General features: G+C 51.4%; 1 long non-coding RNA gene across 5 annotated transcripts in view; it reads right to left on the bottom strand.

The window, feature by feature from the left end:
* Positions 1–1080: 1080 nt before the first annotated feature.
* Positions 1081–26164, bottom strand: part of LOC118015213 — a 185695-nt gene continuing 160611 nt past the window's right edge. The window contains exons 8-11 of one of the 5 annotated variants that reach the window (XR_004680574.1): positions 20958–21083; positions 19718–19918; positions 9208–11487; positions 1081–1798 (exon numbers count right to left, since the gene is read on the bottom strand). This is a non-coding gene — a long non-coding RNA (uncharacterized LOC118015213). The other 4 variants (XR_004680575.1, XR_004680576.1, XR_004680579.1 and 1 more) reach the window with 4 other exon arrangements.

Below are 26164 nucleotides of genomic sequence, written 5' to 3'. Positions count from 1 at the left end.
ACCAAAGGTAGCAGTGGACATGATTACTTTCTTAACATGTACAGGAGAAGGGATCTTGAACTACGATGAGCGTGAGAACAGATAAAGAATTTATGTATTCGATTGAATAAAAGGCGTATCCACACAATGTAATAAAACTTAGGTGGCAGTTACAAAGAATAAGGCAGCTAATATGGACAGCACTCCTGGATATATTGCTGAGGGGTAAAAGGCAAGTGGTCAGTTTATCAAAGGCAAGTGGTCAGTTTATCAAAGGTCTAAAACACAGCACCATGTGCTTGCGCACACACACACAGTGATGGTGGGTTCCCAGGTGCTGCCAATGCTGCTGGCCCACACACTGACCCATTTGGAGTAGCAAGGAAGCACCATGTCTTCCTTCCAGCCCTGTTCACACCCCGTGCAGTACCGCATTTTGACCACTTCCCAAACCCACCTTTCTATACATTATATAGGTCCACAAGGATGTGTTCCAAAGTAATAACCCAAGCAGAGCTGATGAACAAACAGGGACAGGGACCCAGTGATTAAAAAGAACTTTAGCTTTATTTGGAAAGGTTTTTTTTCCCCAAGATGAAAACATTCATTTACTATTTGTGTAATTTTTTTTTTTAAGGGGGAAATGGGATTTTATTCATTCATCTATGTATCCATTCTACTATATGAGCCCTTACTGATACTGGGTGAGAGGTTTGTCTGCTTGGTTCATGTAATGAGGTAGGTTACGTGTGTTCTGGGGAAGGAAGGAAACAGTACAGAGTGGGAAAATAAAGGGATTTCTGTGTTTCATGGGAGATCCAGAGGCCAAAACAGTCCTTAGTAAAATTCTGTCAAGGCCTGCCATCTTGAATAAAAGGGCAATGACAATCATTTGCAAATGGACAAAACTTTGATAATTTTATTTATATATATGTATATATTTTTAAGATTTTATTTACTTTTATTTTAGAGAGAGAGAGAGAGAGAGAGAGAGCATGTGAACAGGGGGAGCAGGAGAGGGAGAATCCCAAGCAGACTCAGCACTGAGTTTGCAGCCTCATGTGCAGCTCAATCCCATGACCCTGAGATCATGACCTGAGCCGAAACCAAGAGTTGGATGCTCGACTGAGCCACCCAGGCACCCCAAAACTTTGGTAATTTTAAAGTAATTTCAATTGTCTTTGACTTTAGAGTTCACAGAGGAATATATGATGATACAAAGGATAGTCTATGGTCCCCAAGAATTTAATCCACAAAGAGGGAGATGGTTTTGGTGCTTTTCAAAGGCACCGATTCTTTGGCTGTGTTTACTGGTACATATGGCTTACTCTGCTAGGCTAGAGATGGCCTCTGCCAAAAGAGCTGTTTTGATTTGGATTTCCAAAAATAACTCATGAGAAGCCTATAGTATGAGGAAGATGGTTGCACACAACTCTGGGGAGGAAAAGAAAAAGCCTTTGATTTGAATCACCTAAGAGCGGAAATTGAGCGCAAATATCTCCTTGTAGCAACTGCTATATAATTATCCATCCTAATGGAATCCTTTCAAAACCAAAGCAGTTCAACAAGGAAGTTTAATTGAAAATAAAATCTCCAGACCAACTATTCTGTCAAAACCACATTAAACGAAGATAGCTCGGCAGTGACCAAATCACTGTAATGGGCACGGGGCGGGAGGGGGTGGGTGTTCTCCTATGTGGGGGAAACATGGTGATCTTCTAGGCTCCTTTTTCCAGGTTCATGGGTCCTCTAGTCACTGGGCACAAGGATTCAATCCTCTCTGGGTCAGTGTTACCTCTGTCAAGTGTTTTCTGGTCTCCTGAAAATAAGAAGCCAGGGTTAAAATCTCAGAGATAAAGACAGGGAGAGAAGAGAAAAGGACACTCACCATCCAACCTGTTCATTAGTGCAAAGATGCACCCCATTCCAGACATAGGCTCATGGAGGACAGCAGTGATGGAAAATGACCACCACTTGGGACGTTCCTCTGTGTCCCTTAGCTGCGTGACCCCTGCTGAGATACTTAACATCTCTGAGCAGTTCTCTCACCTAAAAAAATACACACACACACACAAATACCTGCACCCTCTGGATAGTCAGGAAGATGAAAGGTGATAATGTCCACTAACAGCGAACCAGTGACAAAGCTGGAATCTATAAGATGTAGTGCTCTAGACAGTATGCGGTACTGCACGGGGTGTGAACAGGGCTGGAAGGAAGACATGGTGCTTCCTTGCTACTCCAAATGGGTCAGTGTGTGGGCCAGCAGCATTGGCAGCACCTGGGAACCCACCATCACTGCAGAGATTAACTCAACGAGATGCTGCATCTAACAAGGGTTCCCTGGAGATCGGCGTGTGGCTCAAATTTGAGGAACGATGGCTTTGGACATCTTTCAGGTGCGTGGTTCTGCACCAGGTGACCAAGTCAACAGAATGTGATCTAAAAGCTGCCCTTGGGGGACAAACAGGGTCCCCAGAGGGCCACCTGTGGTGGGCATGTTTCTGGAGACCTTCCCAAATTGTCATCCAGTCTTCCTGCTTCCTGCCTGCAGAGAAGGAAATCAAGGCAGAGCCCAGGACCTCCTGAAGCCGAGGGATTCTCCACCAACGGGGCGGGACCACCCTGGGATCCAGAGTCATGTCATCACGGATGTCCCCATGTCATCACGTGTGCTCAGGAACAGGCCCCGAGTACAGAGAGGACAATGGCAGCAGCTAGTAAGTGACAAGTGGGAATGGTGGCCTGGAGACCCAGGAGAAATGGGACAGACAACAGACCGCCTTCTTTTCCCTGACTGTGGCCTAAATCACACTGGTACAGTGATTCTGGAAAACAATCTGGCAATCTGTGCTCTAAGACACAACAACCTCATACAGTAGAGAAAGAAATGGTATACACACATAGGGATTTTGCCGACTCTGCACAGACCATCTAGAATCACAGACGAGACTCTTTTGACGTTGACTGCCTCCCGGAAGGGAGACCTATGGGCTGGGGAACTGGAAATTGAGAGAGGAAGAGAAGGAAGAAGAAAAGGAGAGAAGGAAAGAGAGGGAGGGACATCGAAATTAAAAAAATAATAATAAAATAAAAGAAAGTTGAGTCTCCTGTTATATATATAGGGTTAGGTTTAAAAGTCCTCCCAGGATATTCAGGCCACGAAGCTATCTCTTCTGCTTAAAGCCACACTGCTGAGCCTACGATCCTTTGTTCAGACCTAGCGCTTGGTCCCTCACACCCAGCACACCTACAGCTGAAAATGCTCGCGCGGAAAAATCTGGCAAGGGCACGTCCTGGGTGGCAAAGAGCTACCTTGCTTATTTGCTCCCCCAAACCGAATGACTCTAGAGCTACCCCACCCTACCCAAATCCCAGTGGCTCCTGACTCCAGTTATTTTGGCTTAGACAAGGACAAATCTCTTCTAGAGGATTCTAAAGCCCTGGTTTCCAGAGACTTCCCATGACTAAATGGAGTTGGGGGGACACAATGCTTACACTTTGTGTGAATGTGTGTACGTGAGAATGGAGATAAGAGACAAAATAGGAGGTGACAGGTCGAATCCTAATTCTGGAAGATGCAGCATTGATTATGCTCAGTTTACCAAGCACTTCCTAAATCCTTACTGGGAGGAAATAGAATAGAAACCCTATTTAAAGATGGGGAGACTGAGGCCCAGTGAGGTTTTGTGGTAGAACCGGGAACTGAATGTTACACCCTTGCTGTCCCAGGGCACAGGCTTCTCTCGTGTCCCCGCGTCCCAGTCTCCCCAGCCACCTTCCAGCAATGACCCGCCCATCTACCTGCTGCTGTAAGCATTACACTCTATCTTTAAGGCTGGTGATTAGACACTGTTTCTTTTCTTCCTTTTTTTTTTTTTTGAGACTGTTTCTTTACAAAAAGCAACCCTGGGTCTTCAGGTGAAAATTTATTCTACTGATAAGGAGAGTAACGGCAATGTTCCGTTGAGCCACGGAGCTACTACCGATGATGTATAGTTGGACGGATAAAAGGCCAGCTTTAAGTCAGAAACTCCCGGGTCAAACTGCATCCTTTAAAAAAAAAAAATTGTATCCTTGCTACTCATCACTGTCTGACATTTGGTAAGCTGATCTCTCTGACGCTCTGGTTTCTTCATTTTTAGAAATGGCAGCTAATGTTTATCAAATGTGAACTCTATGTGTCCACTGTGCCAGTGTTATTCTAAGTAAGCACTTTGTATTTCCTAACTCATCCAGTACTTGCAACATACAATTACTATTCTCCATGTACAAATGAGAAAGCTGAGGCACAGAGAGGCGAAGTAACTTGCTCAAGGCCACATTGGCCTTCTACAGGTGGTCTGGCTGGAGCCTGGGCTTTCACGGTAACAGAAATGCTCTCACAGGGCTGTCAGGGGGGCTATGTGAGATCATCTGACCCAGAATAAGTACTCAATAAATTATAACTATTAGGTATCACTTAGACATTAATTTCTTTGGCTAGGCAGAAACACAGGGGGTAGTAACTGAGTACGCACGTGGCTGAGGAGAAGCTGCTGCCTGAGGTGGCACTATTCCCTGACAGGTGTCCCTCCCCACCTGCCTTCAGCTGGCCTTTGGCCTCGGAAGCCCAGCACAGGCAGGAGCTTTGGTGTCCTGCCCCAGAGTCTCCATACTGAGCTCTTCCACGGGGAGCCCACCCAGAAACCTAAGTTGGGGCAGCCAGCGTGGGAACAGGTCTGACGTCCACCTGGCAAGAAGAACGGCAGATTCCAAAATGAGTTGGACGGATCGAATCCCCAAGGCAGTGGCCATGTGCTGGTTTGACTCATTGCTTTAGAAAGTCTCTGCAATAGGCTAATTGCACAGAGTTGGGGGAACGACTCCTTGTACAGAAGACGCAACATGACTCAAAAAACTGGCACAATTAAAGATCTGGGGTGGAACAAGAGTCCACCGGTGGCCGAACTGCTTTCTTCCTCCTGATTCAGCTGCTCCCAGTTCTGTGCAGGTACTTGGAAGAGGCACATGGCGGCCGTGGCCATCCTGGTGTCTCTGTCAAAGACTGGCCTAGGGAGGACTCCGGACCCCATCAGGCCAGTGAGACAGAAGGGAAAGTCTACTGGGGATTTCTGGGGAAATTTTGTTCCCGAAGACCAGATACGAGAGTTGCAGTAAGCAGGAACCCCTTTCCCTTTGGGACGCTCTTCCTGCGTGAAATGCTGTTGTGATAAGGTGAAATTTGCAGCATAAAAGAGCATCACGCAGATGCTAATCCGATGAGCTGATAGCTCGGCTATCAAATGCAAGCTTTCTGAGACATCTGATAATAGCAGGTGCTGGGGAGGATATGGGGAAACAGAAACCCCTGCACAGTGCCCCGGTGGATGTGTAAACTGGTACAGTCATTCTGGAAAACAATCTGGCAGTACTTGTGAAATTAAATATGAGCATACCCAATGACTCATCCATCCATCCCCGCCCAGAGTCCGTACCGGAGAAACTCTCCCACAGTCCCTACGGGCACAGGTGTGAGGTGTCATCACAGACCTTGGCTGGGCTTCCCTATTGTCCATCTCCAGGGGCAAGAGGAGTAAACAGGGCAGGACCGACGGCAAGGGAAGGCCAGGTGCAGCCCTCGGATGAGCTACGTGTACAGAACGAGGAGGAGATCCCTAACAGAATCCCATTTGTCTAAATTAAAAGATACCCAATCACGGCCCTACAGCGGGTCCACCTGTGTGGCACATAGCACACGCACCAGAGTGGACGCCGATGAGGAGTGTAAGGGAAGGGAACGGGCAGAACCCAACAAGAAGAAAGGCAGGGGTCTTGCAGGGGCCAGAGATAACATGCCTTGAACAGAGGAGGCTTTCATAACAATTCAAGCAACCAGACTGGGAGTCAGAAAACCCAGCTATACATGTTCCCATGATTGATTGTTACTGGCTGTGGGCCCTCTGGCAGGTCACTTACAGCCTCAGTTTCCCCACTGCAAAAGCAGATACAAAAAGAGGCCCTACAGAGGAGAGGTATGCAGAGCCTGAGTTTGGAATGCAGCAACTGGATGGCAACCGAGGACTCAGCTTTCTTGTCTGTAAAATGGGGACTATGACATTACCCAGTTGGTACCTTTAGGAAGAGGTTTCAGTGAGACATGGGCAGGACAAAAAGCATGATGATGAACTACACCGTTTGGCACACTTGGGAGGAAGGAGCATATCCTCCAGGGAGCTCAGGCTCATACCAGGCACTGTGCTGAGCGCTCGGCAGCCCACCTCACCCTCACTGGGTGCGGCACCCGGGGCCTTCAGACCTGGAAACAGCGCCCGCCCCTCCCTGCAGGGAGCCCCTGCTGTCCTGGGCACAAGCCTGAGAGAGGGGACATTTCAGGCTGTCTTTATGTGCCCACTCCTGGACACCTGGGCCCCTACAAATCCACAGAGATATTTCTTTGTCTTTTCTGTTGTGGCAGTGAATCCGTTTTTAACTAGATAAGCTAGGTTACCAAAAAGAGAAGAGACAAGAGGAAGAAACTATCCTAACTTGCCTATTATGCCACCAAGTAGGCAAATCTTCATTTTTCCAACAAACAGCTGCTCTCTTTCTATAACTTCCCATAATCCAGGAAGGACACATTGCTGTGTGTGACTGCCACACACGGATGGTCACCGCTCTCCTTAAAGTGAATACCTCCTCCCCATCCCTCAGGTGTCTGGGAAAGATTCAGTGGCGCCCGAGTACCATGTATCCCTGGGTGCCACTTGGTTTCCAGTTTTGCTCCTAAATGTGCCCGGCTTCAAACACCGCCTGCTTGGGGCACCTGGGTGGCCCAGTCGTTAAGCATCGGCCTTCAGCTCAGGTCATGGTCCCAGGGTCCTGGGATCGAGCCCCGCATGGGGCTCCCTGCTCCATGGGAAGCCTGCTTCTCCCTCTCCCACTCCCCCTGCTTGTGTTCCCTCTCTCCTCCTTCTCTCTCTGCCAAATAAATAAAATAAAAGCTTTAAAAAAAACTAAGAATACTCCCATATTTGATGAAAAAAAATTATTGGGGGGCGCCTGGGTGGCTCAGTCGTTAAGCGTCCGCCTTCGGCTCAGGTCATGATCCCAGGGTCCTGGGATCGAGCCCCGCATCGGGCTCCCTGCTCGGCGGGAAGCCTGCTTCTCCCTCTCCCACTCCCCCTGCTTGTGTTCCCTCTCTTGCTGTGTCTCTGTCAAATAAATAAATAAAATCTTAAAAAAAAAAAAAAAAAAAAACCGCCTGCCTGCAAACCAGCGCCTTCCCTCCTGGAGCGTGTGTTTGAAATACATTCCCTAAATAGGGATACGAGGTCAACAGGATGCTTTGATAACTCCTGACAAGTAGTTTTTTTTTTTTCCAAAAGACCCACTTATGCTGCCCCCTGTGATGGAGGCACGTGCCAGGCTGCCTACAAAGTCTTAGGATGAACGCCCCCACCCGTCATTCTAACATCTGGTAATGTGCAGGGAGCGGGAGGCCACAGTCACACTTGGAGCCTTAGGGAGGGTGGACTTTTCCCCCGAGGTCACCGATGCTCTACCTTCTTCCCCTGAGATCTGTCTGTTCACGAGCGCTCACAACTTGTTACAGAGGGGTTCTGCATACACAGTGATCTCGTTCACACAGGCCAGCCTGAGGAGTGGAGGGGGCGAATGGGACGGTGTTGGGGAGGGGTCAGCCTCGGGCCTCCAGAAGAGAAGACGAAATGGGAATAACCAATGGGAATGCTTGCATGAAAAACTGCAGTTAAAAAATCCTACGTGCATCAAGAAGGCGTCTCCACGGGATGTAGGCACGCACCGCAGAACAGAGAGCTGGAAACAAGGAACAAGAGTTGCAGTTGGTGGACTATGGCTCTGGATTTGGGCATTTTTGAGTTTTGTTTGTTTTTAACCCTCTCTGGTGCTCCTGCTCACCCCTGGGAAAGTCTCCAGCCCTCAGGGCTTTCTGCGGGCTGGGGCCTCCACAGAGCACGCCTCTGCCCCCCGGAGCTCATTCCCAGCGCGCTTGCTTCCTTCCAGATCCGCTGAAAGCTCACATCACCTGGTAAGCATAGCTTCCAAAGCAGGCTCGCTGCCTGGCTCATCCCGCCCAGATATCCTGAGCTTCTTGGACTCCAGAGTGGATTACAGCAGGGCCTGGAGCTGGACTGCTCTGACAGCACTCTTTGGATTCGAATGCAATGCTTTGGGGACCAGACGTGCACCTGGCCCGCGCTAGCTGTGGACGGCGAGTCTGGCCTGGGAGGGGGGGCGGTGTGTGGACTGGCCCATGGAAGGGAGGGAGCCGTCCTCAATGACTCCACTCTGGTTTTCCCCCTTCCACTCCTAAGCCCCATGCCGGCGAGCCAGCCAGTGTTTGGACCCCTTATTTCTCAAATGCCTGTTACCGCCTAGATGCCGGGGTGAGGGATTGCAACACCAAGGCCATTCCTCAACCGTAGAGACGAGTTAGGGAGTCAAGACGCCAACACAAGGAATGTTAGATACCAGGGAGGAATGAAGGCAAAGATAACAAAGCCAGACAATCAAAGATTGATCGCGTGTGGGCACTGGGTGGTCTGGGGTCAGGGGGCAGGTCCCTGCGGGCTGCGAAGGAAAAGATCAGGATGACCGCAGCATGGGGGGGTGAGGGGGGCAGGAGGAGGAGGAGGCCTATGATCCAGGCCAGGAGCGGGGAAGGGGTGGCACACTCAGGGGCCAGGGAGGAGCTCCTTGTGCCTAGAACAGAAAGAAGACATCTGGAAATCCTGGGAGGGTGAGTTAGGGCCCGAATGTTGACGTCCCCGAGAGCCAGGGAGAGGAGTCTGTGCTGGAAAGAGAGCGTAGAGCTGCATACAGCAGTGCAGCCAATGGGAGAAGCTTGTGAGGAGATCGGTGTGGGGGCAGCTCTCAGGACGGCCTGCAGGAAGAACCTGGTTAGCAGGGAGGCGTGCAGCATCAGGGCATCCATGTCCCGCCTGCCAGCATGGCAGGCCCTCCCGGTCAATCCAGGCTGTGATTCCAGTCTTCGCCTTGCAGGCTGTATCGATCAGGAGAACAATGCTCTGAGACACTACACATAGCCTCAAAGTTCAGTGGCTTAAAACAGCAAAAGTTAATTGCTCATCAGGCTGTGTCTAACATGGGTCAAGCAGAGAATGCATGGAGGCCTATATACAAGCAAACCAGGCCTGTGCAGGGCACTGGGGCGGAAGAGAGGGGGACCTCTGGAGGGACTCTCACCAGCATCTCCACGGGACGGCCAGAAAATGCACATCACCTCTGCTCACTCCTCGTCGGCCAGAACGAGCAACCCTAATCTGCAGGAGACAGAGAGTCTGGAAGCAGGAATGGTCCACGTATGTCACTTTTCAGGGCACGTGTAATTTCTCACTCACTCATTCAACCAGCAAGAACTGAAAATACATTTACTGAGTGCCAAACATCTTAAAATATTACCATTTCTTTTGGCCCTTTTATCAATCCTGTGAGGTGGCAGGTATCCTCATGCCCATTTTACCGATCAGCAATTCGAGGCTCAAAGGGGTTGAGGTGCCCAGCCAGGAAGGGGTGGGCCTGACTCCACAGCCCATGCTCTCCCTGAGCGCCACAATGACCAGAAAGGAAGGTGGCCGTGCCGGGGCCCTGAAGGCACAGCAGTTAAGCATGAGGGTTCTAGGGGCCAACTGCCCTGGGGGTGCATTCTGGCTCCACATTCCTGAGCCATGTGATCTTGAGCAAGTTACTCACTTTCCTATGCCTCAAGTCCCTCACCCAGACACCACCAGGACACTAACAGCACCCCCAACCTCACTGTAGCGCTGCCACAACTGAGGGAGGAAATGCATGGAAAGCCCTTGCAGCGCTCCCAGCAGAGTCAGGGCCAGGAAATGCCAGCGATGATGTTAACACGGCCCATCTATGCACAAGGGCGTTGGAACTCCCACAAGCCACAGGCCCCTCAACCCACAGACCACCTACTTCTCAATACGGCACTGGCCTCCTAGATCAGGGGGGCTGCCGAGACGGTGGACACGCAGGGGGAAAGGCCACGCAGAGTCAGGGCCACCCTGCCACAGGGCCTGCCTGCACCCATCCGCTCGCCTTCCCCTTATCTTGTCTGGCTTCCTCCCCAGCGCTTGGAACTCTCTGACAGACCCTAACTGTGTATGGATCGGTCATCCTGCGTATTGCCCGTCTCCCTGACTGGAACCTCTCCTTCGGGTTTGCCTTGGTCGGAGGGTCAGGCTCACGGGAGGGCGCCCGGCAGGTAAGGAATCGGGGAGCAGAGACTTGGAAGTTCCGTGAGGGCAGGGGCTCTTATTCGCTTCTGCCTTCCCTGCAGAACGCCCAGCACCTGGCGCATGACGTGTGCTGAGAGGCCTGCCAGCTCTCCAAGCATCAGGGTCCAGCGGGGGACTCAGCCCTTCTTTCTCTGCAGGGCATTATGCTAAAGCCTGGCCTCGTCATGTGGGATGCCAGTCAGCGGTTTCCACACGGCCTCCCCTGCGTCCGGCGCCCCTGCCCCCACTAAGGGCTCCAGGCTGGGCCTCGGGGTGGCCCGAGGACACAGGTACCAAAGCCAGAGTGAAAGAGACGTGGGGAGAGACTGCGGGGGGCGAGGTCCTGCGCCCCTGAACCCTCTAACGTGGCCTCTTCTGGAACTTGCTGCGTGGCCGAGGGCGAGTCCTTCTCCCTCTAGGCCTCGGTTTCTCTGACAGTCAAACCTGGGTACTGAAGAAGAACATTTCTAAGGGCCCTTCCGGATCGAAAATACAAGGAACACGACATCAGCTAGGCTTCATTGCTCAGGCTCACGGGGGTGGAGCTCCTTCAAGGCTTTTGTGGGCCCCGCAGACAGCTATCAGATATGTTTACCCCACCTGGCTCCTCCACAAAAAATAATTCCCACCTAACTGCCAAAGTGGAGCTGCATTTGAAGAGTCCATATAAAGCTGTATAAATATGTATCACAATTTCCATTTTGCAGCGCTGTCTTCATATTTTGAAACTAATACATAGTGTCTTTCTGGTCAAACGGACCTGTCTAAGATGTCCGGTGAAAATGCCATTTCCCAGGCCCCACCCCAGAGCCACTGAATTAGAAAAGCCCAGGGATGTGCATTTTACTGAGTTTCCCAGGTGGTCATTTGCAAACTGAAGTTTGAAAACCACTGCCAGAAAAAGAAGCCGAGAAAAGGGGCTGGGCAGGTATTCTGGAGCCAGAGGGGGGTTGTAGAGGTGACCAAGGAAGGGGAGGGGACGCAAATGACAGCACGTGGCTCCTGTTTTGCATGAATGCAAATCGCTCTTGCCCATGTGTGCCCTGCGTGTTCCACCACCATAAACATAAATTTGTAAAACCCTGACTCACCCTCTGCTGAACCCTTCCCCCAGCCCTGGAAAAATGATAATGACACTCCACCTGGGATTACGTTCTCTAGCCTGATCTGTAGAAGAGAAGGTTTCCAACGTGTTGGGCAGGCTGTTTGCAGACTGAGGCCACCACTGCCAGGAATCGTGCTGCAGGAAGGAACAGAAATAGCGTGGTCACCCAGAGGTTTGCTGCAGCTAGTTCTACCTTTGGTTTGTGACAAATCCTAGCCCCCGCAGCGAGCTGTCCTAATTCATCCACAGGGAAGGAGGTTCTGTTTAATGTCTCACTACACACACAGAAGTGCTGCTGATGAGCCTGCCCGCGTGCGTGCACACACACACACCCACCCACGCATGGTTTGCAGGTGTATATAAGCTTCTGCAATGATTTGAGGGCTGGAGCTCGGCAATCAAGAGTCACTTGGACCCCTCGAGGGCTAGTTTCCAAGGTACCAGGAAGGTACCATTGCTAAAAGGGGGCTGGAAGAGTAGTGAGCTGATGCGAAGGGCCAAGTACTGTGCTGGGGGTTTCCCATGTATGTTTCACACCACTCGATCAATCGGGGAGAGTATTATCAGTTCCGTCCTTCTGATGACGAAACCAAGACACAGACTTGCCCACAATCCTATTGAAACTGAACTCTGAACTGGCTGACACTGAAGTTCGTGTTCGAAACTTATGCAGTGCTGCCTTGAAGTTCAGACCCAGGAAGCATGGGGGTGGGGAGGGGAGAGTCTTCCGGAGAGGCGAGCCTATGGAAACTGACCTCTCCAACCAGGGAGAGAACCAAAATAACTCCTTAACAAACAACTGAATTCACAAGCAATAAACGGTCATTGGAAAAAATAAATCACAGATAAGCAATAGAAAAAAATCACATTATAATCACATCCTCCAAGAAATAATGGTGTTTATATGTCTAGGCTTTTATTCTATATGTGTGTATATATATATACACACATATGTATCTAGCCTACAAATAAAATGATACAATTTTTGCAACTTTATTAAAAATTTCATACTGCTGATTTTTAACGTGGGAATTAACGATGTCTGTCCAATCCTGATCTTCTGTGCGCTTATGTCCATCCATAAATTTCTCTGAAGAGTTTAAGGCGGAGATAAAACCTTTCACTTTTTTGTGTGTTTCCTGTTATTGTCTGATCATCACCCACTAGTGCATTTAAGGAAGGGTTAAAGAGTATTCTATCTAAACAGATCTGTGCTCTGGTGGATGATGCGGCTTTGAAAAACATACTCCACCCCACCCCCCAAAAATTCAGGTTGGTTTTCTCCTCTCCATAGATGAAAATGGAGAATAGGTGTTGCAACAACCGAGAAAATGATGCCCTGCCCCACCCAAAAAATATCTTAATGCCAAGGGAAATGCAGCTCTACTATTCAGAAGGGCCTGACACAGGCCCTCCCATTGCCCGTCCCCCACTGCAAGGACCAGGCCTCCAAGCACCCCCCAGGACTCCCTTCCAGTCTTCCCCTAGTTAGGTGAGTGAAAAATAACCTCCTTTCCTCCCTTTCGGTGTTAACGAGGCTCCCTATAGAGACACTGTTAATCACATCAATTAAAAGCCTCTCACACTTGGCCTTGCCTGCCAGGTACCGGCCCTCTGTCCAGGGGAAGGTGGGTGAGATAAGTCATGCCTGGAGATAACTTATATTCTTTTCTTTTTCCCCCTCCGCCTATGCTTTTTTTCATTTGTATGTTGTTTTTTATTTTTTAAGATTCAGGCTTAATTAACACAGTGAAATGTCCAGATCTTTAATGAACAGTTTGATGAGCTTTGACAAATGCATGTACCAAAAACACTAAACCACCAAGACACAAAACATTTCCCTCACCCAGAAAGTTCCCTGTGCCTTTTCCAATCGCCGCTGCCCTCCTCCAAAAGGAAACCACTGCAGTGATTTCTAGCACCATTGATTAATTTTGTGTATTCCAAAAGTTCATATAAATGGAATCTTGTGATGTGTAAAGACGGGCAAGAATGATGAGCAAGAACACGGGGTTCCCAGTGGGCATGAAAACCAGTGTAGGTGCTTTGGAAAATAGTCTGGCAGTCCCTCAAAAAGTTGCAGAGAGAGTTACCACGTGACCCACCATTCCACTCCTAGGTATATATACTCCAGGAAATGCAAACACACATCCACTCAAAATTTTGTATGGGAATCTTCTATCATTCATAATAACCCCAAACTGGAAACAACCCAATGTCCATCCACCGATGAAAGAACAAAAGAAATGCGGTCCATTCACACAATGGAACATTACTAAGGCACAGAAAGGAACGAAGTACAGAAACACACTACAAAGTGGAGGAACCTTGAAGACATCATGCTAAGTGAAAGAAGCCAGTCGCAGACGACCACATATTGTATGATTCCATTTGTGTGAAACGTCAGAACAGGCCAATCCACTGTGACAGAAATTCTAGGTTGCTCAGGACTGGAGGGGCAGGGGAAAGGGGGAGAGGGAGGTGATAGCTGATGGGGACAGGTTTGCTTTCTGAGGTGGTCAACATGCTCTAAGATTGGTAAATTGTATGTTATGTGAATTATATCTCAGCAAAGCTTTTGAAAGAAACCAAACATTCAGGGGCGCCTGGGTGGCTCAGTTGGTTAAGCGACTGCCTTCGGCTCAGGTCATGATCCCGGAGTCCCGGGATCGAGTCCCGCATCGGGCTCCCTGCTCAGCGGGGAGTCTGCTTCTCCCTCTGCCCCTCCCCCCTCTCATGCTCTATCTCATTCTCTCTCTCAAATAAATAAATAAATAAAAATCTTTATTAAAAAAAAAAAAAGAAACCAAACATTCAGAACCAACCCAAGTGGCACCAGTTAGGATACATGAGAAAGACAGCAGTTTTCCTCCAGCGGGATTTTGACAGAAGTGCTTGGCACTGTAGCCCAAGGACCCTGTGCCACCTGGGGAGCATCACTATGGTCCAGGAAGGTCTCCTTCCCGTGAGAATGTCCTGGCGCTTACTGCATTTCCCAGGGGTTCCTGTCCTATCTCCGGAGTCTAAATTCTGAAGAGTCCAGGAGCTATTCACCAGATTCATTCACTCATTCCACCAACACTTACTAAGTCTGTATTTAGTAGAAAGCACATAACCGTATCTAGTCTTGTCGTATTATCTCCCTGCTCTCAAGGGACTACATTTTTAGGGACATCTTGAATGTCTCTGTACGTCTGGTCGTGTGTTTAGCAGGTGACACCAGGAGACGGTGGTGGGTGGGGAAGGTATGAGCTCATTATGAGAGAAAGGTCAAGAACTGTGAGGTCCAATGGGGCTGGTTCTCAATCCTGACTACCACTCACGAAGGCATGCCTTCACCTCTTCCTGCCTCATGTCCCTCACCTGCAAAGACCAAGAACCTGCCCTATGGTGGAACCATCAGGAGCCCCAGCTCCGGGAACCAAACCCCTGCTCTACCACCTACAAGCTGTGAATGACCTCAGGCACTTTCTTAACCTCACTTGCCCATGTGTACAGTGAGGATGGAGGCAGTTAACAGCCTGCCCTGTGCAGGACTAGATGGGTTCATAAGAGGCTCGGCAAACTGAGGAGCCAGTGAATATCTGGGGGCACTGCGGGCCCATACCATCTCTGCACCAGCTCCTCATCTTCACGATCAGAGCATCAAAGCCACCACAGACAATACCTAAAAGAAAGGGCATGCTGTGTTCCAATAAAACTGTAAGCACAATGACGTCCGATTTCATACAGTTCTCATGTGTCAGAAAATACGATCCTTCTTTTGATTATTTTTGTCAGCCGTTTAGAAATGGAAAAGCCATTTGTAGCTCACGGGCTGCACAGAAAAAGATGGCGGGCCAGTTCTGGCCCCTGCGCTGCAGTTTGCCACCCCCCGACGTAAAGCACCTAGAACAGAGCCTGGCGCATGGTAAGCACGCACCACCCCCGAACCACGGCCCCAGGCAACAAGAGCTGAGCCTCTGCCACGTGTTACATCGCGTGCTGCACCCTCCATGCACCGCATCTCATTTAAACCTCACCTTGATTGTGTGAGGCAGGTAACCTGATGGCGCAGATGAGAAAGCAAAGACCTAGGTCAGCTAGAGGGACAGCGCTGTCGTAAATCCAGGTCTTTCTATCGTGAGCTCTTGCTTGTGACCGTTAAAAACTACCGTGCCCGCTGCCAGGACACAACAGGGAACCAGATCCACTCAGGCTCCATTCCAAACACCACAAATCATGATTTAATTAATTTGGGACATTTGTTACAGAAAGCAAGGGCTGCAAGGAGGAACAAGGGTATTACACAGCCGACGGCGAGGGAGGTCCTCCGGTGAAGGGACACGTAGGTTGGGAACAGCGGCCATGCACCTGGTGCTGTGCCAAGTGTCAAAGAGAAGCAGCTAGAAAAGGCACGTCCGCCCTGGCTCCCTGCTGCGGAGGCCTCGGAGACGTGACAGTGTCAGATGCAGGGGTGGAGAAACCAGTCCAAACTTCCCAAAAGGCCTGCAGCAAGCGAAATAACCTATTCTATTTTATGGGAATATATCCTCATAAAATAGCAAATACAGTTGCGAAGATTGGACCATGAGAATATCCACGGAAGCACTGTTTGTAATAGTACAGTGTTGAATTCGTAAGTGCCCCAGACACTTAAGAAAAATTGGGAGAGCCTTTGCCACTTCTGTGTGAACAATGGCAAAGCTGCGTGTCCCAGCAATCAGATGGTGAGGGAGCAGAAGTGCGCATGCCGACGTGGAAGGCTGGCTATCGTGTATTTATTAAAACAGCTCCGTGCAAACCAACAGGTGCACCACCGTACTATGATGAGGATGCATATGCACAGACAGCAGTCCTTTCAATCAGTCACCTCTGAAGGATAACAGAAGTGTTTGTAGCTTCCTCTTCTTGTGTGTTTGGACTTGGCGATGTTTCTGGAATAGATACTCAGTGCTTTGTGAAAAGAAACGAAGGACAGCCGGTGGCCGGACAGGAGTTCAATACTCCACAAAGCCGCTTGACCGGTAAAGCGCAAGGTCTGAACCCCTTTCCACAAGGGTTGACAACCTGGAATTTCAATCACAATGGATGCCAAAGGATGGGGAAGAAAACATGTTTACAAGGGAAAGACTCCACAGAAAAAGGCAGTGAGGAGTGTGGCTGGCCTTCCCCCTTCTGTGCCTTCCAACTCAGCCAGCACCAGGGCAGAGCCTGACTCTCTGGAACACAGTGTTTGTAACCCCAAGGACAGTCTGTACATTTTACATTGGAAACACTCTCTCTGCAAGATTTTGTTGACATTCATTAGGGGGAAGTATTTAGGACCTATGGCCTTGAAAAGAAATCCTACATATCTCACCTCTGGTATAGGAAAGAGAAAAGGCTTTCCAGTTGGGCGGACAAAGGTTTAAATGCTGGCTCCTTTTGTAAATTGTTTATTATCTCCTAGCTTCGGGATAATAATATCTTTCCTGCAGGGTAATAATTAGAGCAACATATGTATAAAGCATAGATATTCAATAAATGACAGTTGTTGTTTTTTTTTTTTTCCCCCTAGTGGGAAGACTCAGGGAACAAAGCAACGGGGTCACATTGCCCAGAAGCTGTACCTTGGGGGAAATCAGCTCATTATGGAAAGGAGGGATGGAGGCCCAGGCCCTGACCTTGGCACAGCCTGGAAAAGGTGAGGCAAGGAGACCATGTCTTTCTCGGTGATGTGGGAAAGTTAAATTAGACTGAAACTCCAAATACAAAACCAGCGCTGTGCTTTGCCCCCCTCTGAGATCCTGACTGTGTGTGAGTAGAACGTACTGGGTTTTTCTGGAAGGAAACAGGAAAGCGACTGTAATCAGAGAACGAAGGTGGCAGGTGGGAGACCAGCCTCCAGAAGTGGCACACTGTGGTCCCCAAGCAGATCACTCCAGAGCAACTGGGCCAGCAGAACTGGGACGGGGCCGAGGAGGGTCCATATTTCACCAGGACCCACGACACTCTGCTATTTCTCAAGGACAGGCTAGGGAACCGCTCCTGCGGTGAAGGCACCAGGCGTGGGCCTGGGAAGGGCTCAGCCCAGATTCCAGCTGGGCACCAACTCTCCACGTCCAACTTTAAAACTGTCTGGAAAACACGACCCGGACCCAGGGCAAGGCAGGCTGCAAACATATATGCACAGGGAAATGGCCTCGGAAGCGATGTACTCGGGGCGCCTGGGTGGCTCAGTCGGTTAAGCATCTGACTCTTCATTTCAGCTCAGGTCATGATCTTAGAGTCAGGGGATCAAGCCCCGCATCAGGCTCTGTGCTCAGCGTGGACTCTGCTCCTCCCCCTGTGCTCTCTCGCTCTTTCTGGTTCTCAAATATATAAATAATTTTTTTTTTTAAAGTGATGTACCAAATTCCATACACACAGGCAGATGCGTGCATTCCTATGTACGTGTACGTGTATACACACAAATACAGACGGACACGCTTAGGTGTGCGTTCATACATGCACACATCATGCATGCACGTTCACACACACACACGTGCATGCACACCTGCACACTACACGTAGGTGTATCCTCACACAAGCTCTACTTTAGTACTAATATTGTCCCCGTTTTCCTGAAGAGGAGCCGGAGACACGGAGCCAGTAAGCAACTCGCCTAAGGTCACACAGCTGCTCTGCGGCAGAGACAGGGTTAGAAACAGGACGGGCTGGCTCCAGAGTCCCTGCCGGGGCCACTAGATGGTAACAGATAACCCACGAGGTGAAACGGTCGAAGCCGAGAGTCATCACCTCTGCCAGCCACTTGTGGCCTGGGGTTGGCTGTGTCCAGGGAGGATGGCCGAGAATTCCTCCCATTCCTGTACACGCGTGTTGTCCCCCCCCGACCCCACGTGGGGGTGCCTTTCTCCTGCCCCCGAATTGGGGCCGACCTGTGCCCCCTGAGAAGGAGAATGGGAAGGGAGTGAGGTCGTGGGAACTCTGCGTCTTGCCCCCGGGAGGCCGGGCAGCCTTCACACGAGGCACTGCGGGGATCCAGCCGCCACGGTGTGAAGAAGATCGGGCTGGACTACGATGACAAGATCTCAGAGAAAAGGAGAGGCCCCAGCTGCTGCCCCAGTCATCCCAGCTGAGGCCCCAGCTGTGTGCGGGAAGCCTCACAGAGCTCCGCTGGGGAACGCAGCCACACGGACTCCAAGCGGAGCCGAAGATCCACCTGGCAGGGCTCAGCCACCCTACGCAAATGAGAAGGATAAGCGGTCCTGGTTTTAAGCCACTAAGCTGGGGGGTGATTTGCCGTACAGACAACTGGTTCACGCACCTACGGGGCTCGCAGACACGTATAAATTTGACAATAAGCAACGTTATTTGTTGAGCATGGTGCCAGGCAGCCTAGGAAGTGCTGTACATTTACTGTCCTGTTTAGTCCGTATCTTTGCTTGCTGGCCTAGCACGTATTAATATTGTTTCCATCTTACCCACAAGGAACGGAAGCCCAGTGAAGTAAACAAATAAGCTTCCCCAGGAGGTGGCAGTTCTTGGATTGGGACCGAAATCTGTCTCGTCCTAACTGCAGGTACTAGTCAGATTTCTGCAGAGAAAAGAACCCACAGCACGTGTGTGTACACGTACTTAGAGGTAGACACCACGGCCTAGCCGAACTGACACATGTAAGGAACCCTCACACCGTATTTCCCCTACTCTGTGCCTCTTCGCCCTGCAGACCTGGACCCCACGTTCCTGGCCCACAGTCATGCTTTACTGTCACAGAGCACAAACTTAGCGACATAAAGGAGACCTGCAGTCGGGAGTCTGTCACATGGAACGGCGGGATGCCTCCAGGATGCAGCAAGAGGCTATCAGCCATGTTGAAGCTGCCGAGGAATTAGAGAAGAAGGGCAACTGGCAGGCCTGAAATAGATCGCAGGTGCTTCCGTCACCAGGTGACAGAAACAAAGATGGCGGCATGGAATGCCTACTGGAAAGGGAGGGAAGGACCTGAGGTTGGGTCTAGGACCTGGCTTTACTCCCAAACAGCTGCATAACCGTGGATCATACGTCACCTCTCTGGGCCTCATGTCCCCAAGCAAGCTTGGTGATGTCCAAAGAAGGGTCCAGTTCTTTACATGACTCTCTGTGGCTTCGGATCCCACACAGGTCATTGCATAACATCTACTCTTGACGGGGGGAAGCCCAGTGAACGCCACTTTGCCACCACAAAGACACTGTGGGACAGAGCGCATCATCTGCTTTCTGGTGGCCACACAGTAAGTCACTGATGGAACCTCTGAAACCCAGGAACCCCCAGACCTCGGCTTCTCTCCTATTGGTTAGTCCCACACTGTTCCCACTCTGTTCTCACACACTGAATTCTAACTCCCCTTTTGTAGGAACTCACATGCAGCCGACACCTCCAACGTGTCCCACAGCCGCCCAGCAGCTCCTCCGTTAACGCAGAAGCCTGGTGAGAGGCTATTGCTGTCATTGGGGGTCTGTTTCCTTGTCCCCACCAAAGCCAGCTACTTCCTTCAAGTTGGTATCCGGCAGGCCAGGAAGTTTCTTTTTCCCTGCAATCCATCGTATGTGGGAAGATCAGGACCTGCCAAGTGCAAGGATGGAACCAGGTAGGCACACCTGGTCACTCAGCCAGGCCCGAGCTGGGGGGCAAGGCTGATGGGCAGTGAGGACAGCAGGAGACTTGCTGTGATAATTAATCAGGAGCATTAGCATCATCCTGAAGAACCTCTGGGTTGCTCCAAAGCCAGTTAGGAAACTGACCTCACCCCCTTCCTGTCTCATAAACCCCCTGTCTCCAGTCCATCTAGGACCAAGGGATGGAATATTTCTCCATGTCCAGCACAACAAAGCCTGTCTGAGGAGCCCGTGTGGACATCAGATGGGACCACCTCTCATCTCATCTCATGAATGGGAACGCTAAGGCCGACAATCGAACCAGTGGATATGAAGTACTCGGTGCACGCAAAGCCCCGTTCTAAATGCCTGACGTGCAGTGGTTTGCAGAGTAACCAGCACCTGTGGAGGTCCACGCCCTAATCCCTGAAGCCTGTGACTATTTAGGTGGCATGGCAAAGGCGCATTCAAGTGGCAGATGAGAAGAAGGTGAGTATGTGCAAATGTTAAAATAGAAAGATTATCCTGGACTATTTCTGTGGGCCCAATGTAATCAGAAGCATCCAAAAACGGGAGAGGGAGGCGGAAGGCAGAATCAGTCAGAGTTGGACGTGACTGTGGAAGAAAGGCATAGACAGGTGTTAGGTTGCTGGCTCTGAAGATGGAGGAAGGGGACACTAGCCAGGGAATGAATGCAGGGGCTTCTAGAAGCTGGGAGCAGCAAGAAAACACTTCTCCCCTGGAGCCATGAGGAGGCGGCAGCCCTGTGTTCCTTGATTTTAACCCAGTGAGACCCGTGTTGGACTTCTCACCTACGGAATTGTAAGATAATATACCGTGTTGCTTGAAGACACTGAGCAAAGGAAACCGAATACGTGAACCAACTCACTCAGTTAATTAAAGTTCTTACAATAACCCTATGAAGCGATGTAACGGTACCACTACGGCTGCAGGAATGCCGTGTAACAAAACACCCCAGCTCCGGGCAAACGACAATAAGCACTCACCTCTCACTCACGTGTCTGCCATCAGCTAGGGGCCGGCTGGTACCAGGAGGGCATGTCCGAGCTCAGCTCCACAGAGGTGTGAATTCGGAATCTGCTCCGTGTCTCTTCTCCTCTGCAGACTGGAGGCTGTCCAGGGCATGTTGTCACCATGAAAGGTAGGCAAGCAAAGAAGCCCAACCTCGTCCAATTTGCGCCTTCCACTCCCGTTACGCTGCTAACACCCCATGGACCAAAACAAGTCGTGTGGCCGAGATGGACGTCACTGCAGGAGGAGTGCACCTGCCCACCTGGAGGCCACAGCCACAGTGTGCATGTGTTAATTTGATGATGGGGGAGGGAAGAACTGGGACTGATAATTCCGTCTACCACAGAAAGACCCTACTGTCAGCATTCCAGTTTGGAAAGGAGGAAACCAAGGCACAGAGGCTAATCCAGCATCCCACTGCTAGTCAATAATGCAGCCAGGATCAAAATCTGATCTGGCTTCCGAACACAGGTCAGGGACCTACACCTACTAAGTGGGGGAGCTAGGACACCATGGGTCTAAATGTCACAGTCTCTGGGGCAGGAAGGGGTGCCCTCAGGGGTGGGGGGTGGGGGAAGGCACTGCAGTGATCTCCAGAAAGAAGAGGAAGACACTGCGAGAGGTTGCTCATCAAAAGTGGAGCGAGGCTGAGCTGTTGCTCTCATCAGCGAGGCCCTGCTGTCAGGCCCAGGCCTGGGGCCAAAGCACCTTCCAGGGATGAGGTGCACAGGGAGACCAGCAACCAGGATGAGCCAGCTGTCCACGGCTGTCACAAGACCAAATGTCCCTCTCCTCCTGCCTTGGCGGGGCTGGATTAGCTGCTTGGCAGGCCAGTTTGCAAGAAGCCGGCATGTGGGTTCCTTTGAAAGCTGTGTATCTGAAGGCCAGAACAAGGTAAAGGGGCGGTGAGAGATGCTGACAGAAAGGGATAGCCATATAATGTGGGAGGAGGGGAAGCAGGGAGTAAGGCGGGACTATTCATGAGCCCGGAGAGAGGATGCAGGAAGGGGGTGGGGGGTCAGAAGAGAGGAAAAGAGCAAAGCGATGCTCAGAATTCAACATTACAGAGAAATTTTATTTGAAGGCACCGGTTCAAAGGATCAGAAAGTCACACCGATGTTTCTGGGCATCTGGGGTCACAGGGTGAAGGTGGCAGCTCCTCACCATCATGTCCAGAGATTCAGGATGCTCTTGGGGGCGCTTCAACCTTGTGGCATGGGCAAGGGGGAGGGGGGTCACCAGAAGCCCACCACACTTGGCCCTGCAACTGAAGTCAGCGAACACTCCACTTTATGGAAAGGGCATACTAAGGATGAGAAGAGGCGTGGGGACCACCCTCTGTGTCCTACAGAAGCTGTGTCTGTCCCTAATCCTTGTCACCCAGCCAGGGCCATCCCCCCCAGCTACTTCCACCTGAAAGAGGGTGTGAGGCACTCTCCCCAGAGACAAGAAGCCCCCCAGGAGGGCAAGGGCAGTGGACACTTTGTGGGTACACGCTATGAGCCCTCGCTCACCTCCCAGATTCTCCTGCACCGCCATGCAATTCCAACAGCCCTGCTCCCGCCGGAGCTAAGAACATCCCGGCTTAGTGAAGTGAAGGGCTTTCCACAGTCACCGGTGAGTGCATACAGAGGGACCCTGACGGCAGTCCAGCTCTGCTGGGCTCATTTCAGGTCCCCTCCTCCTGACCGTGCCGCCAGCCCTGGACCCAGTACAGAAGCTGCAGCGAGGACCTCCCTGAGAGAGGGGACAGTGGCCCTTTGATTCATGCACCACCCATTCACTGAGCATCCCCTCTGGGGAAGCGCTAGTAGTAGGCTCTGCCAGAGGGGTTAAGAGCATGGACCCTGGTGTGGGCCAGTGTGGTTTTAAGTTCTGGCTTTAACATCTGCTGGATGGGGCAGCTGGGCCACATTGATTAACCTCTCTGTGCCTTGGTTTATTCGTTTGTAAAATGAAGGCAATGGCAGCACCTATGTCTCAATAGGGTCTCAGGAGGATTAAGTGGTTGGGTAAACTCCACACTTGGAACCGTGCCTTGCACATGGTCAGTGTGATCAAAGCACTAGCTTTCATTGTTCTTACTGTGGTAGATGAAATGGACCTCGTCTTTGCCCTTATAGGAGTGCAATCTCATGAAGGAAAATGGATGTGAAATAAACACAAATAAATGTGTCAGGATAGACCCGGCTAGGAAGAAAAAGCAAAGAACAGTGGGAGTGAAGGGTGAGAAAGCACGCACCATGCAAAAATGGAGAGAACGAGCACTCCAAGCAAAGACATAGCATGTGCAAAGGCCCTGAGGTGGGCAGGAATAGGGTGTATCACTCAGCAGAGGTCAGTGTAGCTGAAGAAGAGTGAGTGAGGACAGACATCCATGCCAATTCATGCAGAGCCCAGTGGGGGATTTTGAGTTTTATCCCAAGAACAGAAATGGGAAATCCTTGGTATGTTTGGTAGGGCAGACACAATTTGATTCACATTTTGTAAAGATCGTGCTGGCTGCCAAGTGCAGATGGGATTGCAGGGGGCAAGGATGGATCCAGGGAGTCAAATTGGGAAGCTCTTGCCATGAGCTATGGGGGAGATGAGGATGATTTGGGTAGGAAGGCTGGTGGTGGATGGAAAATAAACTCAACTGAAACCCCAGATGCTGGAGGCTCACGAGGAGAGAAACCACAAGTCAACCAGGACTGTCAGCTGGCTGGCTCCCTCCCCCTGCCCTGGCCAGGGACAAGCTGTCATGAGTACTCAAGGCACCATCATGATCAGCCAGATTGGAACGTTCTAGAACACCCCTCTTAGAGGAGTTCACCTAACAAGGCCTGTGCCAGGTCCATGATGAAAGGTGCTGCTGACCTCAGAGCTGACCCCCTCCATGGGAAGGGAGGCCATGGTGGGGAGCATCTGCAGATTGGATATGCTCCATCTTGACGAGGCCACTCGTGGCATCTCGAGAGGGGACGCCGTGCTCTGATGTGAGGGGACAGGGGCATCCACCTGAGGGAGGCATCCTCTCCTTGGGCACGGAACTCCTCCCACACTCCCCAACCCACACCAGGTTCTGAGCTGCCTATGGGGAGGGACCATGTCCCACCAGGTCTGCAGTCCGTGCCCTACTCTCGGTAGGTAAACCTTCTCATTGGAGGACTGGCTCTGTAAGGACAGTCCCCATTTTACGCCTCCTTCCAACTCCAGTGCCCAGCACAGACCGACTACAAGACATGCATTCAGTCAAATGTGGTACAAAAGAACAAATGACTCTCCTCCATTCCCTTGGAGTCAACTACTCATCACCGAATCAAGGGCCATGCTGAGAAGCACGACATACTGTAGCCGATGCCCTAGAGGAGCAGGCTGGGAAGCCAGACACAAGCAGAAAGACACAAGGCCTGTTCCGACTGGCCCTCCAGGAGGCATTCAGACGGCGTCTTTCCGACGGAGCAGTTGACTTCCAGGCAGAAGAGCCCAGAGGGAAAGCAAATGATGGAATGGAATTTGAGCAGAGGCAGGGTTTGGGTAATCTGAGGGGCGGCCAGTTAGAGAGAGGGGACCCCCTCACTCACTGAACACCCGTCATTGGGCAAGCCCCAGAGAGACTCTTCTCCGAAGAACCCTGGAGCCGGACCTCACGGCCCACATCACAGTTGAGGACACTGAGGTGTAGCCTGGTTCAGTGACTTGCCCACCATCACAGAGCCAGGAGCGGGTAGAGCTGGGGACGAACCCAGCCCTGTCTGTGGTCCCCTCAGAAGGGGGCATGATCCTAGGTACAAAAGTCAAAGAAAGATAGTGGTCAGTTCAAAAGACAGAGATGAACCCCGCATGAGAGGCGTCTGTCATGAGGTGATGAGCATGGAATCATAGGGTGGGGTGACACTGAGGTGGGCTTTAATAGATGCTAGGAGGTCTGACCACCTTTGATCAGAGGGCCAAGGACAGAGCTGTGCTTTCGGAATCTGGACCTGGCCATCAGGAGGTGAGGAGAGAGACTGGAACCTCAGCACGCCCCACCAGAGGGCGGGACTGGAGAGGCGGGGGAGAGACGGAAGGAAGCAGGACTTGGGGCCAACAGGAAGGAAGCGAAGCAGAGGCAGGACTGCTGGCTGGAAAGGGTCCAGGGAGAGGGAGAAACCACTTCTCCTTCCCTTTCTGATGATGGCAAGATTATGACTGCACAGCAGGGCTGCAGAGGGCAGGACTTCCCAAAAATCGGGAGGGGAAGAGTTCTGCGCATGTGTCCGAAACAGAGGCTGCAGTCCCCAAATCATGTGGTCACCTCTGACCTCTTCTACCCACCCTGGAGCTTCATCTGCAGTGTGCTCTGCACTCGGGCCCTCGGAGACCCCGCAGTGCCCCTTCCTCCAGATATCAAGGCAAAAGAGAGGCACAGAAATCACGGAGATCCAAGGGTCAGCGGCCAGAGACAGCAAGAAAGGCGGTGTCACCCCATGCTATGGGTAGAAACCCACGCACAAGAGGCAAATAACTTGTCTAGTATCACACAGTGAGTACTTGCCAGAATCAGGAATCAGACGCAAGGCCTTCGGTGTAGACCTTGCCTGTATCCATGTGGGACCCAGCAGGAGGCGGCGAACGAATACCCCGACCTTCCTCCCTTCCTGCCCACCCGCCCCACCTCCCAAACAGAAGCCAGAGGGCCCAGGAGCCCCGTGCGGCATCCATCCTCTGGCACCCACACAGGCCAGCCTCCCCGTCACAGGACAGGGTGGACGGGGTGGGGGGGATCTGGAGGGGGACAGGGAGATCACCCAGCACCTCGCCACTCCCACAGCCAAGACTGTGGTGGGTACTTGGGCCTGAGCTGCCTCCCCTCTGCAGAACCCTGGGGCAGAGGCCCCAGGCCTGGGCTCTGCAGCAGGCCACCTGGCTCTCCGTCAAGGGTAAGGCCCCACACATGCCAGGACTGTCTCCACCCACAACTGATCCAGCATCTTCACATCCCCTCCTTCCTTCCGCATTCACACCCCCTGCCCTGCCCCACCTCGATCATATGCAAAAATCTCCCAAGGGCCTGCTTCCAAGGCCGCCAGGGAAGGCTGGGCGCGGCTGGTTGTCCCGTGGAAGAGATGGGGGCCCGCCGATGCCCACCCTGCGCCCTGGCCCGCCCCCAGCCTGCCTGCCAGCCCCGCACACTGAGGCCTGGCTGCCGGTAAAAAGA

Source organism: Mirounga leonina, unplaced genomic scaffold (genome assembly GCF_011800145.1).
Source record: "Mirounga leonina isolate KUSES-001 unplaced genomic scaffold, KU_Mleo_1.0 Mir_165, whole genome shotgun sequence".
Lineage (NCBI taxonomy): Eukaryota > Metazoa > Chordata > Mammalia > Carnivora > Phocidae > Mirounga > Mirounga leonina.
This window is presented reverse-complemented; position numbering and strand designations above follow the sequence as displayed.